The sequence below is a fragment of the Erpetoichthys calabaricus genome, chromosome 3 (genome assembly GCF_900747795.2).
Source record: "Erpetoichthys calabaricus chromosome 3, fErpCal1.3, whole genome shotgun sequence".
Classification (NCBI taxonomy): domain Eukaryota; kingdom Metazoa; phylum Chordata; class Cladistia; order Polypteriformes; family Polypteridae; genus Erpetoichthys; species Erpetoichthys calabaricus.
The window spans coordinates 263,091,957-263,116,102 of record NC_041396.2 but is presented as its reverse complement, the minus strand read 5'-3'; the positions used below and the strand labels follow the sequence as shown (position 1 = coordinate 263,116,102).

Below are 24,146 nucleotides of genomic sequence, written 5' to 3'. Positions count from 1 at the left end.
ACAGCTCCATCTGCTCTGAGCAGATGGAGCCTTGACCACATCTTTATTCTTTCTTGCCCTCAAAGCAACCCACAGGCCTTGCATGGATTCATTCTGCCTTCTCACTGCATTGCCAAAAGGGAAAGCGGCACATGAATCTTCCATCCTTCTTTTTCATCTGATTCTAGCAGCCTCTTCCTGGCTCCCAGGTTTTTCGGCCTTCATACAGAGCCTCATCCCTGAATTTGCATCCAGAGTTTAGCCTGACATTAAAGCTTCACTCCTATGTCTAGGCCGGATTAGCCCAGCCTGCCAGCTAAAGACAACCTTCAACGGTTATCATTTATTATGGACTGTGTAAAAGCCAATGAGCCATTAGTTGATCATAACAGCATGTGTGGCAGATCAGCAGAACCTCCTGAGTAATGTTATTCTCATGACTGTCACTAGAGGGCTGTGCAATGGGCTAGAGATGCTCCCCCCTCACTATCACATGCATGCGCAGTACAGCCCTTTGGCTTATTAGATGAAAAGTTTATCAGTATGCACCCTGTTGTCTGTTCCCCTGGTAAAGCAGTGTAAATCTGCCAATCTATGAAGCCACCCTGGGTCTTACTGTAATGTAACACCTAGGTAGTGCTGGGCGGTATACCGGTTCATACCAAAAACTGTTTTTTATTTTTGTTATGATATGGACTTTTCTTATACCGCAACACCAGTTTAAATAGCCTAAACAACGTTCGGAATGTGGCGCAGCGGGAAACTGTTTAAGGGGGGACCTTTTTCACTGCTGCACCGCTAAACACACATGCAACGGACTACATGCGTTAGTGGAGATATTGAAAGGTGAAAATGGACACAGAATATTCTGAAACTGAAGCTGTAGCAGACAGTAAAATTGAACATGATAACACAGAAGAACATTTGCCGAAAAAGGAGCTGTGCCTGTTGTCTGGAGATACTTTGGTTTTAAAAGGTCGGATGTGGACCATTATGATCAAATGTGTGAATGCTGTTTCTATAGTACTGGATAATACTGCAAGCCAAGTTGTACTTGTTTTATTTTTTTTCAATACTGTGTAATGTACCTGGATACTGTGTAATAGTGTCATGACATATTGACTTTAATCTCGACATTTCTACTTTATTTCTACTTTTTACTTTATTCTCGCTGTTTATGTCGTAATTTGTCATTAAAGTAGAACATCGTAAACTAAACTTCATCTTAAAATGAATATTTAATTTACTAGATTTTCTCAAACCCCGTCATAAGTTATGTAGCACAGTAAATGTTTTGTGTCAAGTGTTCCCCGATCCAGTTGTTAATCGCTATGTGCTTCTTAAACTGACTTCTTCTTGCACTAAGAGGAGGCGCAGGCAGCGATCACCACACAGAATCCATTCACTTCATGATATACCTGCTCCCTGAACATTTAGAATGCTAAGATAAATACTTGATATAATTTTCATGATGAAATGCATTAAAGCATGTATTAATCATGTGGGGGCACAGTGGCGTGGAGGTTGCACTGCTGCCTTGCAGCAATGGGGTCCTGGGTGTTTCCTGCCTTGAATTTGCATGTTTTTTCTGGTGGGCGTACTTCAGTTTCCTTTCAAAGTCATGTAGGATGTGGGGTTTTGTTATGCTATATTGACCCAAGTGTATGTATTACTTGCATTCACCCTGCGATGTGCTGGCGCCTAGTTCAGGATTTACTCCTGCCTCGCACACAGTGCAGGCTGGGATAAGTGTAACCTTGAATGGATGGCGGAACTAAACATGTATAACAAAGATTTTTTTAAAGTTCTGAACACTCTGTGGTCTAAGTTTATAACTACCATAGTTTTAATTTCACAGAGATGTTTATAGTGTGGTGATTGGTTATGTGGAGAAAGAAAAAGGAAGGATAGGGACTGGGGGTTTGGTACGTCAGACAGAGACAGCACGCATGCAATAAAGAAAGCCCGCTCAGAAGAACATCCATTGAATTCTGTGTTTGTGTCTCCGACCACCAGATCACGAACCCAACATTTACACAATATTTAAGTTAAACCTGTGCGATACCCATTCATACATCCAGTTTTTGGAGCCTTGTCACACCTGCCATAAAGTTCTCTACACTGAACGTACACCTGGGGCCCCTTACTGCAAGGGAGCAGCACTACCATGCATGTTTAATACCTGATCTTTAAGCGTCAAAATTAAAGTGGAAATGGCGAGAATAAAGTCAACATGTTGACTTTATTCTCGACATATAGTTTTTTTTCTTCACCGTGGCCCTAATACGCTTCCGTAGGGCTAATACCACAAATAGCATTATAAATACAAGTTGCTGTTTTATTATTTATGCATATAGCTTAGCTTGAAACAAGGTCCATATTAATGCAGTTTGCCTTAATGATGGTTCAGTTGGTAAAGATGTCATCACCAAGTTGCACTTGTTTTATTTTATCTTTTTTTATTTGGTGAATACTGTGTAATGCACCTGGGCTTGAAGTAATAGTATTATTATTGGAAGTTGCACTATTATTTATTTTATTGTTGTTTTTTATTAGTTTAAATATTATGCAGTTTAATGATGGTAAAGTTATTTAAAAATTCACTTTAATGTGTCAGTGGACAGAGATTGTTAATATTAACAGAAATTGTAGTTGGTTTACAAAAGATATTTACTATTTATTACTTTTCTAAGACATGTTCAGTGCAATACAACTTTTGACAAGCACCTCTGGATATTTTACTAGGTCTAAATGCCTCTTTGGATGGTTGAAAATATGTTGTCAAAATTATAGTTTTAAGTTGTTTGCAAAATTTGTTCAATAAAAAGGTTCTCTATTTTGACTGCAACTGTCATGCAGTGTGATTCCTTCTCTTTATTAGTGCCACCCCCTTGAAATCTATCACTTTATGGGGCCATGCAAACCTGTATTAATACTTGTGTGCACATTAAAATGTCTTTTTGTACAATGTACAATTCTCATGACAGTGGAATAGGTTATTCTTAGCCAGTCTACAGCAGTAATTGCAGTGGAAAATGTGGTTAACATCCACTCATGCATGTGAAAAAAGTACCGTTGAATACAGTGACACCCCCAAAATTTGCAGGGGTTACGTTCCTAGAGCACCCGTGAATTGTGAAAAACCACGACTTTTGGATGTGGTTAAAAAATGCCTTTTAAATGCCTATTTTTATAGTTTAAACCCTAAATACAGTATTCCCCGAAAGCACTTTAATTTCGTTGCAAACTCAGCTTAATACATTAATACATTACCTAAAAAATTACCTTAATACATTACCTAAAAACAGAATGTAAAGGTAAACCCGTATACTGTACAGTACTGTTCTGCTATGTCTCCCATGGTGCTAGAATGTAAAATACCAATGTTACCGCTATATATACTTTAATTCATGCAAGTGCGTTTTCTTTGGTATGCGCTGTCGTTTTCTTTGTTATAAGCAGAGTAAATCCATAATAATTTCATTTAATTAAAATACAGTAAAATGTACGGGTACTCATCAATGATGAATGATATTGATGATGATGAAGTAGCTGTGCAGTACGATGCAGAGGATTTAAAACTCCTCGGGTGGCGCCTCTTCTTCAGGCGCTTCAGGAGGAGTCATATCTTTGGACGGGTCTTCTGGTGGGGTTTTGTGCTGGCTTTTCTTTATAGGTTTCAGGAACATTGTGATGGGAAGTTGCTACATTTCCGTGCTTTCTCATGGATGATGTTACCATCCAAGGGGATGTTCTTCATCCTGCAGTCGGTGATCCACAATGCCAAGGCAGATTCCATCCTGATGATATTTTTATTCCTTATGGTTGTTACCTTTTTGGCACTATCACAGAAACTTACAGATACAGTACTCCAGATCGCTGCTTCGTTCTTCTTTATGTAGCATGCGGTGCGTTCATTAATGCCATAGTGGCGCACTACTGCAGCATAACTTTTTTAGTTCCTGGAGTAAATTCAGTAGTTCAATCTTCTCCTGGAGTGTTTTAAACTTCTTCTGGTGCTTAGGCTCAGTGCCAGAAGCCTTAGAAGGTGCAGGACGTTTCAGCGACATCTTGTGCGTTTAAAAATAACAAAATGAATACAATAACAAAATGGAAAACACGAGGACACTTAGCTGGAGACACGTCACAGGGCAGCAGTCAATCAGCAGCGAGGAGAAATGAATAACGCTCTTGGATTGGCTACTTTCATTGTTCTAAGCCTAGTTTCCCCCAGCGGCGTTAAACCCACTCACCTGGAGACACGTCACAGGGCAGCAGTCAATCAGCAGCAAGGAGAAATGAATAACACTCTCGGATTGGCTACTTTCACCATCCCAAACCGTGTTTCCCTCAGCAGTTGCTTCCTGTTCTCTCTACAGCACAGTATTGCCACGAAAAAAGCCATAAAAAATTGCGGAGGATATTTGCACTTTCCGCTAACAACTAATAGTTAGGTTCTAAGAAAAAATCCGCAAACAACTGAGTCCACGAACCCTGAACCGCGACTTCGCAGGGGTCTACTGTACTGTGAAATCGGTAAAATTTTGAAAAATACCCTGATATAGAAATTTGGTCATACCGCCCAGCATTAACCTCAGATATCTCATCTAATCCACTGTACTAGATGGTGATATTTAAGCTTTGATGAACTAATCAGGTGGCTTTGCCTTGGATATTCATAAGTGGTCAGCTTTCTTTTTCCTGCCTGCTGACTACAGATGTTCAGCAGTCCATTGTGTGGATTCAGCTTCAATTTCTTACTGTGGCACATAAAGACCTGTAAACCTTTGGACTTGGGCTACTTCAGGTTCCAAGGCCTCATTAAATCTCATCAATGGAGAGTAAGCAGATGTTGATTTTGCTGATGCTCTCACTATTTTATTTACGTTTTGATTATCACATGACAGAGAAAAACTTGACTTGGCTATTTCAGTTGCCTCTTAATAAGAATTATCTGTCAGCTTATCCCTTGATAATTGTGTGTAATCAGTGGGATCATAACAATGCAAGTGTGATTATAGTGGGGCAAAAAAGTATTTAGTCAGCCACCAATTGTGCAAGTTCTCCCACTTAAAAAGATGAGAGAGGCCTGTAATTTTCATCATAGGTATACCTCAACTATGAGAGACAAAATGAGAAAAAAAATCCAGAAAATCACATTGTCTGATTTTTGAAGAATTTATTTGCAAATTATGGTGGAAAAAAAGTGTTTGGTCAATAACAAAAGTTCATCTCAATACTTTGTTATATACCCTTTGTTGGCTATGACAGAGGTCAAACATTTTCTGTAAGTCTTCACAAAGTTTTCACACACTGTTGCTGGTATTTTGGCCCATTCCTCCATGCAGATCTCCTCTAGAGCAGTGATGTTTTGGGGCTGTCGTTGGGCAACACGGACTTTCAACTACCTCTAAAGATTTTCTATGGGGTTGAGATCTGGAGACTGGCTAGGCCACTCCAGGACCTTGAAATGCTTCTTACGAAGCCACTCCTTTGTTACCCGGGTGGTGTGTTTGGGATCATTGTCATGCTGAAAGACCCAGCCACGTCTCATCTTCAATGCCCTTGCTGATGGAAGGAGGTTTTCACTCAAAATCTGACGATACATGGTCCCATTCATTCTTTCCTTTACACGGATCAGTCGTCCTGGTCCCTTTGCAGAAAAACAGCCCCAAAGCATGATGTTTCCACCCCCATGCTTTACAGTAGGTATGGTGTTCTTTGGATGCAACTCAGCATTCTTTCTCCTCCAAACACGACGAGTAGAGTTTTTACCAAAAAGTTCTATTTTGGTTTCATCTGACCATATGCCATTCTCCCAATCCTCTTCTGGATCATCCAAATGCTCTCTAGCAAACTTCAGACGGGCCTGCACATGTACTGGCTTAAGCAGGGGGACATGTCTGGCACTGCAGGATTTGAGTCCCTGGCGACGTAGTGTGTTACTGATGGTAGCCTTTGTTACTTTGGTCCCAGCTCTCTGCAGGTCATTCACTAGGTTCCCCCATGTGGTTCTGGAATTTTTGCTCACTGGCCGGGGAGAGGGAAGTCTGGGCATCTCTGCTCAAGCTGCTGCCCCCGCGACCCGACCTCGGATAAGCGGGAGACAATGGATGGATGGATGGACGTTCTTGTGATCATTTTGACCCCACGGGGTGAGATCTTGCGTGGAGCCCCAGATCAAGGGAGATTATCAGTAGTCTTGTATGTCTTCCATTTTCTAATAGTTGCTCCCACAGTTGATTTCTTCACACCAAGCTTCTTACCTATTGCAGATTCAGTCTTCCCAGCCTGGTGCAGGTCTACAATTTTGTTTCTGGTGTCCTTTGACAGCTCTTTGGTCTTGGCCATAGTGGAGTTTGGAGTGTGACTGTTTGAGGTTGTGGACAGGTGTCTTTTATATTGATAACGAGTTCAAACAGGTGCCATTGATACAGGTAACGAGTGGAGGACAGAGAAGCCTCTTACAGAAGAAGTTACAGGTCTGTGAGAGCCAGAAATCTTGCTTGTTTGTAGGTGACCAAATACTCATTTTCCACCATAATTTGCAAATAAATTCTTTAAAATCAGACAATGTGATTTTCTGTATTTTTTTTCTCATTTTGTCTCTCATAGTTGAGGTATACCTATGATGAAAATTACAGGCCTCTCTCATCTTTTTAAGTGGGAGAACTTGCACAATTGGTGGCTGACTAAATACTTTTTTGCCCCACTGTATGTGAGTTTAATTCTCCCTTTACTGTATGTTGGACTAATTTCTTAAAGGGTATGTGGGAGAGCAGCATGATCAGCATTTGCATTCAGCAGCCATGCACTCTAGTGGCTTTTTTGATCCATAGTTAACTTTGCAATTGCAGTGCATTATGGTGGCCATGTGGTATAGTTAGTATGATTATGACCTCACAGTATTTGGATCTCAGTTTGATTCTGTGCAGAGTTTTCATTTCTCTCTGTCTTTGTAAGTTGTCTCCACCAATCCAAAAGCTTGCTGTACTGACTATAAATTGTAACTTGTGGGCATAAAGTAAGAAAATGTGGAAAACAAGGCTATAAGTGAGAATATTTTCGAGTATTGGAGCATGACCAAGATAATAGCTTTAATCAAAGTGTCAATAGTGTAACAGAAAAGTAAAAGATGGATAACCACAGGTTATTTAATTACTTTCTGAAAATAACTCATTTCCATGCAATTTGGACATTTTTAAGATCTTATTCTAACAACTCAAATATCTTGTGAATATGAGGTCAATTTTCTCTCCTGGATTGTGAAACTATTAAGTGTGCTTTATTGTGATATCTATCTATCTATCTATCTATCTATCTATCTATCTATCTATCTATCTATCTATCTATCTATCTATCTATCTATCTATCTATGCCTATGAGAAAGTGTAGAATTAAACGGGGTGGCCTGGTGGCTAAATAATTAGACTTTTTCAAGAACAAGGATGCCAGTTCAATCCTTTCATCCTTTGTAGGGTTGTTCCTTATTTGTATCCATTAAGCTCCTAGCAGCCCTATAGTGCAAAAAGTGTGTTCAAAAATGGAAGGAATATACTTTTAACAATTTAGTAAAAATGTAGTTGCAATGAGTAAATATTTTTTGGATCAGCTGGGGCATTGATGGATCTGCAACCTCTGTAATTCTTTATTAGACTAGGATTGCTTTTGTTTGCTTATTATACATTTATTTATTTAATAAAATAAACACTGTGGCCTATTGGCTAGTGAGTTGACCTTTTAACTGTGAGAATGTCAGTTTAATTCGCACCTTTGCATCACTATGTAATATGTCACTCCAGCTGCAGAAATACATTAGCAATTGTGTGAAATGCTTTTGGATTGTGATCATTGTTGAAAGTTACTATATAAGAAGTAGTCTACATGGTTGGTTATTTCTTAGGTTAATGTATATACACCCAGCAGTCAGCCGCCCACTAGACTCTCACTTGTGCAGACTGTTGTGACTGTGGTGCAGCCAAGTCACAAAAACAAGATCGTGACATGACATTATTCTTCACACTGCTGAAATGTCATTTAGTCCTGGGCCTGAACAAACCCCAGTGACATTATAAAAGTGCTTGCTTGTAAAGATTGCATACACTTGTTATAAAAATGGCTGAACTTTTATTTACATACCTTAGGGTTAGAGAACTAAAGTCACACCACTTCTAAGCAGATGTGATTTCACACACGTGTTATGGTATCTGATTTCCTCACATTGATTGATTTTTTGATTGATTTTCCCACTTTCAGTTGGTTAAAACACAAAGTAGAATGAATAAAATGACTTCAAATCCTGAGGTGTGTCTCAATGTGAGGTGTCTGATTTATTTACTTTTGAGGTGGAATAGTGGCTTTCACTTCACAGTTCAGTAGACCTGAGTACAACTGTAAGTATCAAGTTTATGTCTTCCCCCTTGTGTGCTTTAGGTTGGTAGATGTTGAGAGAGTGAGTGTCCAGCACTCAGTACATTTCTGGCTTTAAGTACATTTTTGTTTGTATGGGCTCTTGACACGGGCGGCACGGTGGCGCAGTGGGTAGCGCTGCTGCCTCGCAGTTGGGACATCTGGGGACCTGGGTTCGATTCCCGGGTCCTCCCTGCGTGGAGTTTGCATGTTCTCCCCGTGCCTGCGTGGGTTTCCTCTGGGCGCTCCGGTTTCCTCCCACAGTCCAAAGACATGCAGGTTAGGTGGATTGGCGATTCTAAATTGGCCCTAGTGTGTGCTTGGTGTGTGGGTGTGTTTGTGTGTGTCTTGCGGTGGGTTGGCACCCTGCCCAGGATTGGTTCCCTGCCTTGTGCCCTGTGTTGGCTGGGATTGGCTCCAGCAGACCCCCGTGACCCTGTGTTCGGATTCAGCGGGTTGGAAAATGGATGGATGGATGGCTGGGCTCTTGACACCATTCACCCTTTTAATGGAAAAAATTACTTTAGAAAAATGGATCAGTCCTGAACAGTGTGGTCTCCTGCTTAAAGTAACGGACTGTAAAGTAATCCAGAGAATTGTTAAGTGATTTAGTCTTTGTCCACTTGGCACCCTACTAGTTGAAAAATTGAGACATTTGATTTTGAAGAGGTCACAGTGGTGCCTCTGAGGCTAGGGATTTGAGCTCGCAATTGGAAGGTTGCCGATTCAAATCCTGTAAATGCCAGAAGTGATTAAATCCTTTCAGCCCTTGAGCAAGGCCCTTAACCTGCAATTGGTCCATCCTGGGTATTACATTAACCTAAATCCAGCCCCTCAAACAGGTTCTCCAACTTGTAAGCGGAAATTTGGAGGTTGGTAGCAGGACTGGCACTCCAGCCACTGCAAGAAACCTCACACTGTTACATTTCATTCAAACTACTGGGGTGCTGAGGTGTGTTACCTGTTGCACAGCTCCACTCTGGTCCTAATTTGGGATCCTGAGGTGGTTCGTCATGTGGTGGGTGTGGCAACATTCTGTATCAGTGCATGCTTCCAACCTCCGCTGCAGATGGCAGAAAAGAGGTGTGAACAAGTGAGACATGTCAGTAGGTACTATGGAAGATATCTCCTAGTTATGGCTGGCATCATGTAGGACTCTATACAAGGTGGTGTATAACAATAAACAAATACATAAAAATTTCACCTTCAGAAATAGCATCAAATTTGTGAACCCATGCTCTCTACTATATATTTTGTGGCACTTATCCATCCATTTTTCAGTGCATACCGTATATCCAGTTCGGGGTCACCAGGAGCTGGAGAGTACTCCAGAAGCACTGGGTACAATATGAGGACCAAACCTCGATAAGGTACAAATTGTCAGATTCATGTAAACACCCCCACACTAAATTGAGTACATTGTAAGTCACCCATTAGCATAACTTGAACATTTTGGGTATACATAGATAGAATTTAAATCCACTTAATCCAAATCAGGGGTGTAGAAAACTGGAGTTTATTCCAGTAGCACTGGGCACATGACTGTAAATAGACCGGGACAAGACACCCGTGATTTGGAGGGTCATGTCTTCTGCATGTTCAAGGAAAACCTGAGTATCTTTAGAATACCCCATATGGAAGAAAATACACAAGTTCCAGGCAGTTCTTGGGCCAGGAGTCAAAACCAGAGGCTGTTAGACAATGGCAGTGACCACTGCACCATCAGACACCCAACAACTTTGCCCACAGTCTAATTCATAACTTGAGAATGATGGACTCAATAAGTTCCCCCAATCTGCATGTGCTGATGGGAAGTGATTTCACATACAGTTACATCATTCAAATCAACACCAACAAAATGAGAAATATAAAAAGTGGTATAAAAAGTACAAGTAGACTGTAGACTATCAACCGTGGTGATTAGTAAATCTGTGCACTGTATGCTCCCAGCATTCAGGTTCAGCTTGTTTTCAGGGTATACTTTCCACTACTGTTTGAACTAAGGTGACCTGAGCCTCTTTTTTAACTCTTTTATGTTGAATTAATAAAACAAGTGATTGTCAAAGGTGGGAATGAAACCTTTGTGAAAGTACTGTGAGCTGCTGGCAGCAGGCCGTCTACAGCATTTATATACAGTGTAGGGACATTAAGCCGCGGGCCAGTAATCCGCGAATTCACTTAAGCCGCGCAAAAAGCTTGGATCCCAATTCTTTGACACTATGGATCATACGGACCTAAACATGGCCTCTCAAACACTCGAGACAGGTGTTGACAGCTGTCATTTTGGCATTGCGAATGTCCGTGATTGACATGCTATGCACTATCGCGGATTAAATATTTAAATGCTGGCTTATAACTTCAAAGAGGTATTTATAGAAGATTAGTCTTTTATTTATCAATAAACAATAAAATAACTTACAATGAAATTCAAATATTAATCTGTTTTATCCACGTTGAGTGTCAGCATTATGGAGGCCGCCCTTGTAACTGATTCACACCTTACAATGCTACAAAGTTAATCCACGGTAAATCCGCAAAAAATCGACTCATATTCAAAGTATTATTTTTAATTCGATAATCTGATAAAACTTGAAATTGTATAAATATGAGTCACAAACCCAACGTAAATCACTTCAGTTTCTGAATCTATAGCGAGCACATCATATTTGCTTTAAAAATTTTTACGCCATGAGTAATAAACGTAAACACGCTTCATATGATGTTCAGCAAAAGCTGGATGTCATCGAAAGAATACGAAACGGCGAAACTCGCATTAAAGTAAGCAGAGAGTTAGGGGTACCTGAGTCAACACTACTCGGATGGAACAAAGATGAAAATAAATTAAGAACATTTCTTGATGAGCTTGATGAAGGTGGTTTAAGACGTAAGAGAGCCAGAACAGCAAAAGATCCAGAATTAGACAAAGCAACTTTTAATGCATTTTGTGAGGCTAGAAACAATGGTATCCCTATTTCTGGTCCTGTCATCCAAGCGCAGGCAGAAAAATTATACAAGGAAATTCATGGTCCCGATACAGATCCTGAGTTTACAGTTTCAAGTGGCTGGTTGAAAAGGTGGAAACAGTGACACGGCATTTCACAAGTAAAGATCAATGGCAAGATTAAGTCAGCAGACACTGTAGCAGCAGAAGAGTTCATTCCCAAATTTCAACAATTCATAGAAGAACAGCAGCTAACAGAAGAGATGATTTACAACGCTGATGAAACGGGCCTTTACTACAAAATACTGCCTGATAGGACTTTAGCAATGAAGAAAGACAAGACCAGCAAAGAAGGTTATAAACAGATCAAAGACAGGGTGACAATGTTATTTTGCTGTAACTGGACAGGTCATCACAAGCTAACACCTCTTTGTATTGGCAAGTTTGGATCCCCAATCTGTCCAGCCCACCCCCCTGCAGAGACGTTGAAGTCCAGAGATGGCAAGATTTTCGTTTATTACCTTCCAAAGAATACAACGTCCAAGATTCAGCCCCTAGATCAAGGCATCATTTCTGTGTTCAAGGCCAATTATAGACAGGAGATGATAAAGTCCATGGTTGAAGAAGATAAGAGTGTCCCTATGTTCCTGAAGACTGTAAGAATTAAAGAAGCACTGTATTTATCTGAGTCAGCCTGCGGAGCAATCAAGCCTGAAACAATTCAAAATTGTTGGACTAAAGCCCTTGGAGGTCCCATCACAGAGAACCCCACTACTGTTGAAGAAGACGAAGATGAAGACTTCCTAGGTTTCAGTCCAGAAGAAGTACGGGAGGCAGAACAGAAGTTGATGTCGACTGTCCACTCAAGTGTACCAGTACAAGAAATCCTTGCAGCATGGTCCACCATAGATGATGACGTCCCAATAGCATTCTCCATTTTAGCTGAAGAAAACCACAATGAAGATGAAGAAGAAGATCTTGTCCCAGTACCTCCAACAAGAACCGCTGATGATGCAGTTAAAGGAATTGAAGTGGCCTTAGAGTACTACGAGTGTGTAGGGGATAAAGTAAAGACACTACAGCTGAAGTCTCCCATAAGAGATGCCAAGATGAGAGCTTCTAGGAACAAGAAGCAAGCTGACATTACCTCGTATTTTACTAAAAAATAAAGACTATTTGTAACTTATTATTGTGTAATAACAACTATTATATTACTGTATGTTTAATTTTATATTGGAAATAAAAAAAATTAAAATTTTATTAAAATGCTTATAATATTGTTAATGTATTAATGTGTGATGGTAATAAAAGTGCTTGCATGTGATTTCGTTTATATGTCAAATAATTACAATTTTAATACTGTACTGTGCCATGCAATGTTACGAATAAATATTTAGTAATTTTTATGAAAAGATGTGAAATAAAATGTTTTAAATGTATTTGATATGTTTTGTTATTCTTAAAATAATAATTTATTATTAATTTCAAGACCGTTAATCACGATTTAATATGCAGCACGCAATATCGCGATCGTGAGACTACGGCACTACTTTCAAAATGGCAACTCGCGGGGTCAACACGTGAGAAAGGATTGTGATCAAAAAACATTTATTTTTTCATTATTTATTGTAATTTATGCATTATCAAAAAATATTTAAGCCGCGGACCACCTAAGCCGCGGTTAAGCAGTTTGGACCCCAATCACTGCGGCTTAATGGCCCTACACTGTATTTGGTGGTGGTATTGCTGCCTGTGTGGTTCAGCAACACGCTGTATCAGTGCATGCTCCCAACCTCCTCTGCAGATGGCAGAAAAGAAGTGTGAACAAGTGAGACACGTCAGTAGGTACTCCCTGTGTGTGTATCCATTTACACCAGTATTTCTCCTACATCACAGAAGTGTGCAAATTAGGTTAATTGGTGACTCAGTGAGATCTGGAGTTTATCTAGGGCAGTGGTCCCCAACCTTTTTGACAGCAAGGACCACTTTAATAGATGCTAATTTTTTCACGGACCGGTCGGGGGGGGGGATGGGGTTGGTTGTGCAGTTTTATACACAATTTACATAACATTTCTATTATTGCTAAGTTATTAAGCAGTTCGCATACGTTTGCAACCCGAGATTTTTCTTCTTTTTTTGCATATAACAAAGACATATGCTTTGCATTTGTCATTCCAACAGATTGCACATCACAAACATTAACACTGTTATCACTTTGTCGTGTCTGCCGTATCTATAGGAGGGTGACAATGAGTTAAATTCCAATGGATGTTTTTCAAATGTTGACAAGCAATAAGCAAAAGGTATCACTGAAAACCACAGAAAACAAAAACAGCAAAAAAAAAAAAACAGTACGAGGAAAGTTTGAAGAAAGACTTTTTTTTTACAATGTTTCTGTTTGGGGATCGTTGTGTAAATGTGTACAACTGAGCTGCGACCACAGATCTAACTGCTCTGTGGATGATTCGTTCAAGCATTTCAAGGTCACTTCATTGTAATGAAAGTATCTGCTGAATGTACTTCGTAGTAACGCGATTTCTATAGACTCGTGTCATATGGGGAATTTGTCGGGACCATAAAAATACTTTGTTGTAATACTCTGTCACCTCGGTCTCTCTCCTCTCTCTGCGCCACTGCAAAGCCCCGCCCGCCAAGCGTTCTGAAAAGTCTGAGTGAGTCTCCGTTGCTGGCAGTTCTCTCGTGGCCCGGCTGTCAGACGGCTGCGGCCCGGTAGTGGGCCGCGGACCTGGGGTTGAGGACCCCTGATCTAGGGGATAAGCTCCAGACACAAATATCCCTGAACTGAATAAGCTACTGCCAAAAATGGTGCAATCTGATAAGCATTCTGCCAAAAAGTTCTAGTGTAATTTGCCTTTCAGATCCAATACCATTACAATACCTAACAATACCATTGCTCCTGATCGTAAAAATCTTTAGCCAATCCAGACTGTGAACCAGCTTCATGTACCACTTCAGATTCCAGCTTCCATTACTGCATGTACAGTCAGCTGCCCATAATGTGTGAAATATTTGATTCAGATAATTCAGAGCAGCATGTTTTATTTATTGATGTGCAGGCAAGTATCTACACCCACTGAAAAATCCTCATAGCCACACCCACTCGTTAACTTTGCCCACTGCCAACACTGTCTTGGTTTGGCATCTTACAAATCTGGTCACTCCAGTTCAAAGACACAAAGAAGCAACAATTTACATGCCCAGCACCATGATGGAGCTACAGGTACACTCTGACAAGCAGTATCAGTGTGCTTATTGCACACTTGATTGTGCTTGACAGGCATCACCTTTTCTCCCCCTTGGGATCCCAAATATCCATTTCATTGTGCCCCGTTGCCAAGGCTGGTGGCACCTGGAGCAACCACAGTTGGTTCAGTGTTGGCCAAACCAAACATTTTAGAAGAAACAGAGTTTAAGATCATTAGTTAGTTTTCTGTGTTTGTGGCATTGTGACTCACTGGTTAGCATTGATCCTTTGCAAATCCACAGTCCTGAGGTCCCAGCTTGGGCATTCTTTGTGTGAAGTTGCATACTCTACTTGTGTTTGTATGATTTTCTTTCCAGATAATCTGGTTTTCCTCCCACATCCCAGACAGAAAAGTCATGGTCACTGTCAATGCTAAACTAGCTCAGTGGTTGAGTGTGCTTCATGATGTACTGGTGACCCCTCTAACTTTGTTTCCCATCTTGCCTTTGACCCTTTCAGGATTGACTTCATTCTTCTCAATCTTAAAACTGTATTTAAACAGTTGGATATACTGTAGTTCTGTGTTATATTTGGTTATAAAAATCCCCAGAAGTTCGTTATCAGACACTCTTCACAGCTTTCTCTTCTGAGTAGTGCCTCTCCTCCCACACCCCGCAGCAGCATTAACAAAAACAAAACACATTAGCATGTTTGCACGCGCCACCCTCTCAGCAACACTTACCCCTAAAGGTCAGATGTCTACGCTTGACTTCCTGCTCCAGCCTACACATGAAACCACGAGTGGGCATCCTGAAACAGGAAAAGGAGGCCAGGCTGGTGGAGATTGATACTGATCCATGATCTTAATCATAGCAGCACATGTCATATCACATTTGCCATTTGAAGTTTCATCTGACCCCAGTACTGGCAAGACAAAGATAATTGAAGGACACAAAGCGCATGTTGAGTCAACAGCAGCCAGAATGAGAAATATCAAGATACATCTTTTTAATGTCAACTGTTTGAGTCAATTTTCTTTTAAAAAAAAAGAGGTTGTGCCTAACATTTTGCTGTGTCAGTTTTAAGTCAATGTATGTTTATATAGCACCTTTCACTATAGTTTTTTTGTGTTGTCAGAACTGCAGCTCTTTTGCCTGTAATGTTGTGTTTTGTGACTTACAAAACGGATGTATGCACTGTATACTCGTTGTCACTTATAATACTGACATAGGTAAGGCAGGGATCCCCGCATGTTTTTTTTTCTTCTTATGAAGTTTCAGAAGCACCGTTTGTCTTCTAGATATGGCAACTAGTCTTACCACCCCATAAATGTATTAAAAATGTATTTTCCTCACTGCACTGCTGACCGTTTACTTTGTCCACCATGATTGTTTAAATGTGTCAAATGGTGCTTAAAATGCCATACTCAAGCCAAATCTCTGAGCAAAAATTGAAATATTTAGAAATGAATCAGAATTCAGTACCCACTTGAATATAACAATGGTCAGTTATCCAACTTCAAAATATCAGAAGCAATGTGGATTTGGGTGTTTATGCCAAAATCGTATTTGTATGCAAATCAGAATTGGGTCGCATCAGAGTGGAAGTGTAAATGTGGCCAGCAATCACAGCTCAAACGCAGGGCTCTGGTGCTGCTAAACAGCAGCACTGACCACTGAGCCACCCCCCAGAATAGATCTGAAATAAATCCTAAAGTGAAATAAATCCTAAAACAGTGGTGGTAGAATGTTTTGTGTTGTGCTCAGACCAATTACTGAGGGATAAAGGTTATAGAAAATCGAGCCAAGAATATGTTTATAGCCTTTCTTTCTGTACCAACATAAGCACTATAGGATGATGTTTGCCAAGAAAGCTGATATATAAAATTTATCATTGGTTGTCTCTAGATTGTACTCAAGGATTTTGACAACTTTGTGTAATATAACACTTACTGGGAAGGGTGCTGCATACATTTTTGAATTGTCTGTGACCATGAATTGGATTAAGTCAGTTATGTTATAATACTTATATTTATAGATTATTTATAGCTGTACTGTTCTAAGAAAGCTCTTTTGGATGATGTTTGCCAGGAAAGGTACCACAGAAAACGTCTCACTTACCATTCTATATGTAAGGATGTAGTACTGACACAAATTACTGTGGCATAATTTTATTAGGTCTGGTGATATATATTCCTTTCATTTGATCACATGATGTGCTAATGTTATTGAGGAAAGACTCTTATAGTTTTCACTTAGAAATGGCCATCTCTCTCTCTCTCTCTTTTTCCTCTCTCTCTCTCTCTCTCTCTCTCTCTCATATATTTTATTCTCAAACACGCTTTAACCCATATGTGCTGCTGGAAGGCCAGACACTGTTCTTGGAATACTCAGTGCAAGGCAGGAAACAGTCTGGATTGAGGTGCAAGGCCTCCATAGGGTCCACTCACACAAACACACACTGGCAGTCAGACTAAAAATAATATGGAATTATATATCGAGCACATCTGTCTCACCTAAAACTGTCCAAAATGTTTCCAGGGCAAGATCCAACCTGCGAACGCTGCAATCAACTCCCAGCCTCACTGGGTCACATGTTTTGGGCCTGCGCCAAATTAACATAATTTTGGACCAAAATTTTTAAGTGCCTATCAGACAGCCTTGGTGTCACAATCCCTCCTAACCCATTAACAGGTGTGTTTGGTGTTCTTCCAGATGTGTTTAAAGTGGAGAAGGACAAACAAACTGATTGCATTCACTACACTTTTGGCACGCAGACTTATTTTGCTAAACTGGAAGAATCCTAACTCTCCTCTTTTAAGTCAGTGGGTAACCGATGTTTTATACTATTTGAAATTGGAAAATATCAAATATTCAGTTAGAGGATCTGTACAGAATTTTTTTAAAACCTGGCAGGATATAATCAAAAAAATTTTAGAATAAGCTCTTAAAGTACCAAGGAAGCAATTATCTCCGTATTTCTTTTTGTTCTCCATTCATCTCTACTGGTCTATCAAATTCATCAAATTAGGTATGTTTACAAGCCTTACATTTTACCCCGTTGGCCATGCTCTCTCTCTCAGGGGTGGGGGTCGACTTGTTTTTCAATCCTATTTTATGTAAAAATTGATCGATTTGTATGAATGATTACAATAAAATTATTAAAAAAAAAAATAATATGGAGTCACCCATTAACACTTTGCTTTGGGAATATGGGAGAAAAATTGTAATACATGAAGGAAACCCCACACTGGTATAGGGAGAATGGGCAAACTCCACACAGGCAATACCTGGGCGCTAAATTCTAACCTAGGATGTATGAGTCTGTGCCATTGTGCTGCCATGCAAATATATCTAATATACTGCATATTGTATAGAGATAATATGTAGTGTCTTGTGTACAGAGCACAGAGAAATTCTTACATGCATATTCGACCAACATGCAGCATATCACCACTGTCTGGTGCCATGATGAACATATGAATATATAAATATAATATTGCACACATTGGTATGTGATAGTGATCATCAGCTAAGCTGTTCTATACTGTATATTAGGAGAAAAATCAATTATATTCTTTTTCTGTATGAATGACCTTTTAATACTCTATATCACCTATGATTGGTTATTTTGACATGATGTAGATTGACTTTGACCAACCCGTGCCAGATTCTCATGATAAGTTTGGACATTCCCTTTGCCGTGTGGCCTGATTTTATTAATTAATTGAATAATGCAGGAACTGGTTACTTCGATTCTGGTATTGTAGGATGGTTTTTCTGAAGTGCATTTGCCACATGTCCATATGTATGTCTATATTGATTGAGAAAGAGGTGGAGGCCTCCTCTGAGAGCTCTGGTCAATTGAGGACAGCTCATTGGAATGGCTAGACACTGTTTGAAGGGAGAATGCTGAGTCTTGTGGTCTTCCCTTCCTTCACCATGACTTGAATGCAGTTTATCAGCCCATGACGCTCAGCATGCTGGGGGCTTAAGCAGCTCACACACTACAGCAGATACATTCATCACCTTTGGTCTCCGATGATATCAGCTAAATAACAAACTGAAAGAGCAGTGAAGGAATTGCCAACATGCTTAGTGGTGTTTTAGCTCTCTGATATCAAGTTACCCTCAGCTTGGTATTTGCTCATCTTTCAAAAGGCCACATCTCTGAACTGATGATGAACATCACAAAGCTTCCTTTTTTTTTTGAAGTATAACACAGATCGTTGTCTGCTTAGCAGACTGACATTAGTCCGAAATGTTCACATTTAAAGTGTTGTTGAGGGTGCAACCTGTGCAAGTACCAAGGTTTAGTGAAAGGGCTTCAAGCTCGGTTACTGTCATGCTGAGGTGTTGGTCAGACTGGGGAGCATTCACAATCAAAAGTAGGTTGTACCTGTCCATCTGAAGGGTCACACATATTACATACTGCAAGTACAAAGGCTGGCCAGTCAGTATATACATGCAGATTATTTAGAATGATTAGTACAGAGGATCAGAGCACACAGTTTGTGTGGCCCACTCAGATCACAGAGCCAGCACAACACACCCAAAGTCTGGTCAGACTACATCAGTATACGTATGTCCACACCTGCAGGCTATGACAGAGAATTAGAATATGTGGCACAAACAGAGTTTGACTTCATTGTTCTAAACTTAGAGTCAGCACACATACAACATTTTGTGCTGTCCAGTCTAGACTGTTAGTTTGTATATATATTCACAAGCAGTTTACTTTTATTGATCTCTTCATTTAACGCACACGTACATATACACACAGAAATTAGTGGGACTTATTAATGTATGTCCAAGTGCAGATAACTTAGTGGTTGGTATTGTGAGTCATCATGTACAGAAAGGCACAGTTTGACTGGAGTAGTCAGTTAGGACAACCCACCTATTTAGGTTTGTTGCACCAGTGAATACACAGCTATTAACATTCACAGTAAATAACACAGTAAATAACACAGTAAATGGCAGAGAAAGATGATTTACACAGAGGATGATGAACAGGTCCATATAGATTAATGTGTTGTATTACGTAGAGATTAGTGAGACTAGCAATTTAATCTAGCAGTGGCTATATGTGCTGGTCAGTCAGCTTCAGTGTCGTTCACTTTGAGAACATCATCCAAAAGTAAGGACTCCAACCATAAGTTTCTAGAACTAGGGCCTCTAATGGTCCTGTAGCACTCCTTGTTTAGAGAACACAGTGCCACTTCTCCCTACCCATCTGCCCATAGACCAGTCCTATTGCACTGAAGACTCTTCCAGTGCTTACACCTCAAGTGTGTAAAGGTGCACCACATGACTCCCAAGCATAATGATGAGAAGGCCAGACTTGCTAGTCAGTGGCTGTGTTCAGTGTGGCCTTCAGATATTCATGTGATGAACTGTGTGCAGGCAGTATCTGACTGGGACATCTGGAGTGACCTGCGTAGACACAGCCGATTCTTAGATTTACGGCAGTGGCTGCCTTGAGGAAATTATGCAAACTGAGTGACCACATTATAGGCTGATTTCAATGATCCTACTCTAGCACCCTCCTATTTAAAAAAAGACTTTGCTTTTTGGAGAAAAATTATAAGAATGATCTTAGATATTTGAATTACTTAGCAAAAATGTAGGACATTTTCAAATTCACATCAGAATGTATGTTATTCTGTGGTATGAAACACCCTCGGTTTTTAGCAGGAGGCAGCCCTTGACCATCAGCAGTCTGTCAGTCACTCTTTATTTTACATAGTATCATGCCGTTCCAGTTGGAACAGAAAAGGCTGAACAGCTTCTGAGAGTGTTAGGGAAATGGTAAAGATATGATAGTCTGTTTCAAGTTAAAATTAAAAAATTAATTGCAAAAGACAGTTTTAATATCCAGCAAGTGAGCCTGCAAGTCATTGTGAAAATGCAGATGTGTTTCTGTACAAAATCAGTCTTGGACAAAATGCTGCCAATTGACCAATTGCTAGGTGTGTGGAGGATGAGGAGTTGGAGTGTAAAAGTTGGAGTTGGAGTGTGAAGGTTAAAGCCCAACACTGATTCATTAAATGTGTGATCCTCAGCTTATCATTCAGACTGCCTTTGTTCCACTTGTAAAATATAAAACATAAAAAGCTTGTAAAAAAATCTTAGTGTAGTTTAGAAAGTCGCCATATCAAATAATTTATATGTGCAATTCAAAAAATAAAATGCAACTTGGAGGTCAGTATACTTACCTAGAAGTAAAATGAGGTCTTGCCCTCACTCTGCTAATACAAGGCCAACCATGCTTATTATTTCAGGACCCCCAATACACAAATTAACGCTCCTGCTTCCTAACTGAATCACACTGAAGCCATAGAGTGGGGGCCACCAGTCTCTGCATTGTGTGCCTCCTCACATCCAGTGGGACCATCTGCTCCTTGTCACCAGAGCAGGGTACCAGTTACCCAGCATTCAGACTATTTATCTTAATCCACTTCAGGGCTATGGGGGACAAGTGGCAGCATCAGGCTGAAGGCAGGAGAAAGAGCCCTGGATGGGGTGCCAGTCCATTACAGTGCCCACTCATGCCAACACCCACACTTACAATCAGACTGCACCAATTTAGGATTGTTGCTTAAAATCTAATTAGCACATCTTTGGGAGATATGTAGGGCAAAATAGGAGTACAAGAAGAAAACTTCACACAGACGTGGAGAGAACGACCAAACTCCATATGGACAGTAACTGGGTATGATTTTTAAACCGTGGATCTGTGAAGCAGTAGTCAAATAAATATACAATATGTGAGTAACTGGATGACCCTAGGCTTGCCACTTAATCCATTAAGGAATATGGACAACGTCATAAACTAAATGTATAAATTGGCACTTTCGGCACTCACCATGGCTTAATGAATATAAAAAGGGTCTTTGTACTGCATGGTTAACTGATCTGCAGTGAGTTACTCATGCTGCCAGTGCTTCAATTGTGTATATATGGAAACTATGGTGCTATTCAGTTGTGATTTGTAAGTTGCTTTGCATACATTAGTGTAGTAGGTTATTTGTATTGGCTTGGTGTAAGTGAGTGTGGGGATGTACCCTATGATGGGACATCCATCCGGAGGTGATTCCATACTTATATCCGGTGCTTCCAGGAAAGGTGATTCTAAATGGGCTAGGAAGATTAGAAAATGAATGGATGGGTGAACATATATATTTCTTGTGACTGAACAGTTAGTGGTAATTATATAGATCTAGTGTCAATCACAATGCCCTTCTTGTAAAATAATAATAAATAAAAAGGCACAGTTGGCTACTTTACTGTTTTTTCATAACATATGCTTCTTTTCTCTTTCAGAGAGAGTGAGCAGACTGTTGAGGATGTTAATGTGCTGATAGCACAGCCTTCTCTTCTTGTGTCTAATTGCCATCCACAAGAGTCCTTGTCCCCTGCAGGTCAGTCTTTGAGTTTTGGTTTAATTTATCATTTGGTGGAACAAACTGTTACTAACTCAGTTATGGGTGTGTCATTAAGTGACACTGAGGGCAATAAAACATAACAGACCAGGCCTAATTCATATTCACAGTCCACGTGAAAATAATTGGCTGCGTCACAGCTTCTATGTGCAGTGTTAGTATCCAATGAGTGGAATTCTGAACATCTTCACTGACCACCCCGACCAATCAGATCTCTCTTAAAAGCTTTAGCTGAAGATAGCCGTACCTTGTAGTGACCAAATCTTCAAATCACTGATCTATTTGGTAGAGGTTCTAAAGTGACCGCTCTTCTATGTCTCTACCCAAGAGGTCCCAAAATAATAAACAGTGCCGCCCCTTTGACTTACCCTCTGAAGCAGTGGACATTAGGAGAGAATGCTTACGAGTCTGGCTATGTTGAGGCTTAGTCAGTCTTCCAGATAGCTGTGTTGTGAAGTCAGAAAGAGATATGAAAGCCTGAAATATAAAGCACATTGAAGGCTAGTCAAGTGAGTTTGGTCATGGTGGTTGTCATCCCTCTGTTGAGCCAGCTGTGAGGTTAGTGGAAGTGCTACAATCAGGTCTTGCACGTTGTGTGCACACTCTGGGAGGTGGGGGGGTTTGTCGACTATGGAGACCCTGTATGAAGGATCAGATTTTGTTTTGCCTCTGGCTGGTGACCAAGGTGGTGCTTGAAAAGGCGTTAAACCAAAACATGTCCAGCTCAGGTAGCCTATTAAGCTGCTGCACCAATAGTGCAAACATTGCCCAGTGGGGACCTCATGCATTATAATGTGTTAAAAGTGACCAGAAGAATAAGTTGGGTGAAGTAGAAGTCTCTCACTTTTAGGAAAAAAGTTTTCAAAAAGAGGCAGAATATTTGGTCAACTCCTTCCATCAGCTCTATGAGTACTATAAACTGGACATAAACATACCATTAGATGGTGAACCAAGGGAGCTAGGAGCAGCAGAGTCGGTAAAACCACGGGCCTCGGCACTCTGTGTAAATTGCTGTGATAGGGTATAAGGTGGTTTTCTCCTGTGTACTTCACACACTCACCTGCTTTCACCGTGTGTTAATGTGTGAGTGAGTCAAGTGCGAAAGTAAAAAGACAGTTCGAATTTGTTGCTGTGTCTAAGCTAAGGAAGCAATTAACTTTAAAGCTTTGTAGTTCATGGTCATCTACCCATTTATTTTTTAGTCTTGTTATCCAGTATAGTTGTACTGTAGTTACATTGCACAGTGACAAACTCTAATCCAATTTGTAACTTGACACAAACATCTCTGGGATGTGGTAGACATAGAGAAAATATACACACATGGACCAGAATTTAAGCCCAGCTCACAGGCTGCTCCGTGTTCAGTTGTCCATTTTCCTATTGCAAGGTCAGAGGTATTCAAAGACTATTCCCGTGGAACAGGTCTATTTTATCGGAAATTGGTTCAGTCTGTAAATATAAAATAAACTTATTTGAAACATTCATTTTGTGAACACATTTTATTTAGCACAAGGCCACTGGAGGCCAGAGCAAATCATGAGTCCATCATGGAGCACACTTTAGATTTTTGAATAAACAGGCCATTCAGCCCAACAAAACTTACCAATTCTACTTACCAGTTTTTTCCAAGACAGCATCGAGTTGACTTTTGTGTTTGTGGTTTTCTGATTGAAGAAAAACTTTCAATCATTTGTGCAAATCTTCCTTGCACATGTTTCCCTTTGTGTCTTTGTGTTCTTGTTGAATAAATTGATTTAAAGTAAAAACTGGGATCCATAGTAATAATTCCTGTCATAATTTTAAACAGTATGATCATGTCACCTCTTAATATTCACCTGCTTAAGCTGAAAAGGTTCAGCTCCCTCAGTCTTTCCTCAAAGCTCATACCTTGCAGTCCCAGAATCAGCCTAGACACTCTTCTCTGGACTTTCTCCAGCGCTGCTGTGTCTTTTTCTGTAATATCAAGACCAAGAATGTACTCCAAACCCAAGATGAAGCCTCACTAGTGCATTATATAACTTAGGCATAACCTCCCTTGTTTTGCCTCCCACAAGCCGTGTTGTATTACCAAACATCCTCTCAGCCTTTTTGATGGCTTCTGTACACTGTGTTTATGTGGATAGTGAAGATCCCAACTCCTAGTTCCATCTCATTAAGTTATATCTGTA

The 24,146-nt window shown here is 40.2% G+C and overlaps 1 protein-coding gene across 6 annotated transcripts in view; it reads left to right on the top strand.

The window, feature by feature from the left end:
- The window catches only part of kdm6ba (lysine (K)-specific demethylase 6B, a), a 487,454-nt gene that overhangs the window by 374,543 nt on the left and 88,765 nt on the right, over window positions 1–24,146 (top strand). For all 6 annotated transcript variants that reach the window (XM_051924045.1, XM_051924043.1, XM_051924046.1 and 3 more), the window contains one exon: window positions 21,860–21,957. The gene's annotated coding sequence lies outside the window, so the exon portion shown is untranslated. The remainder of the gene's footprint in view (window positions 1–21,859; window positions 21,958–24,146) is intronic.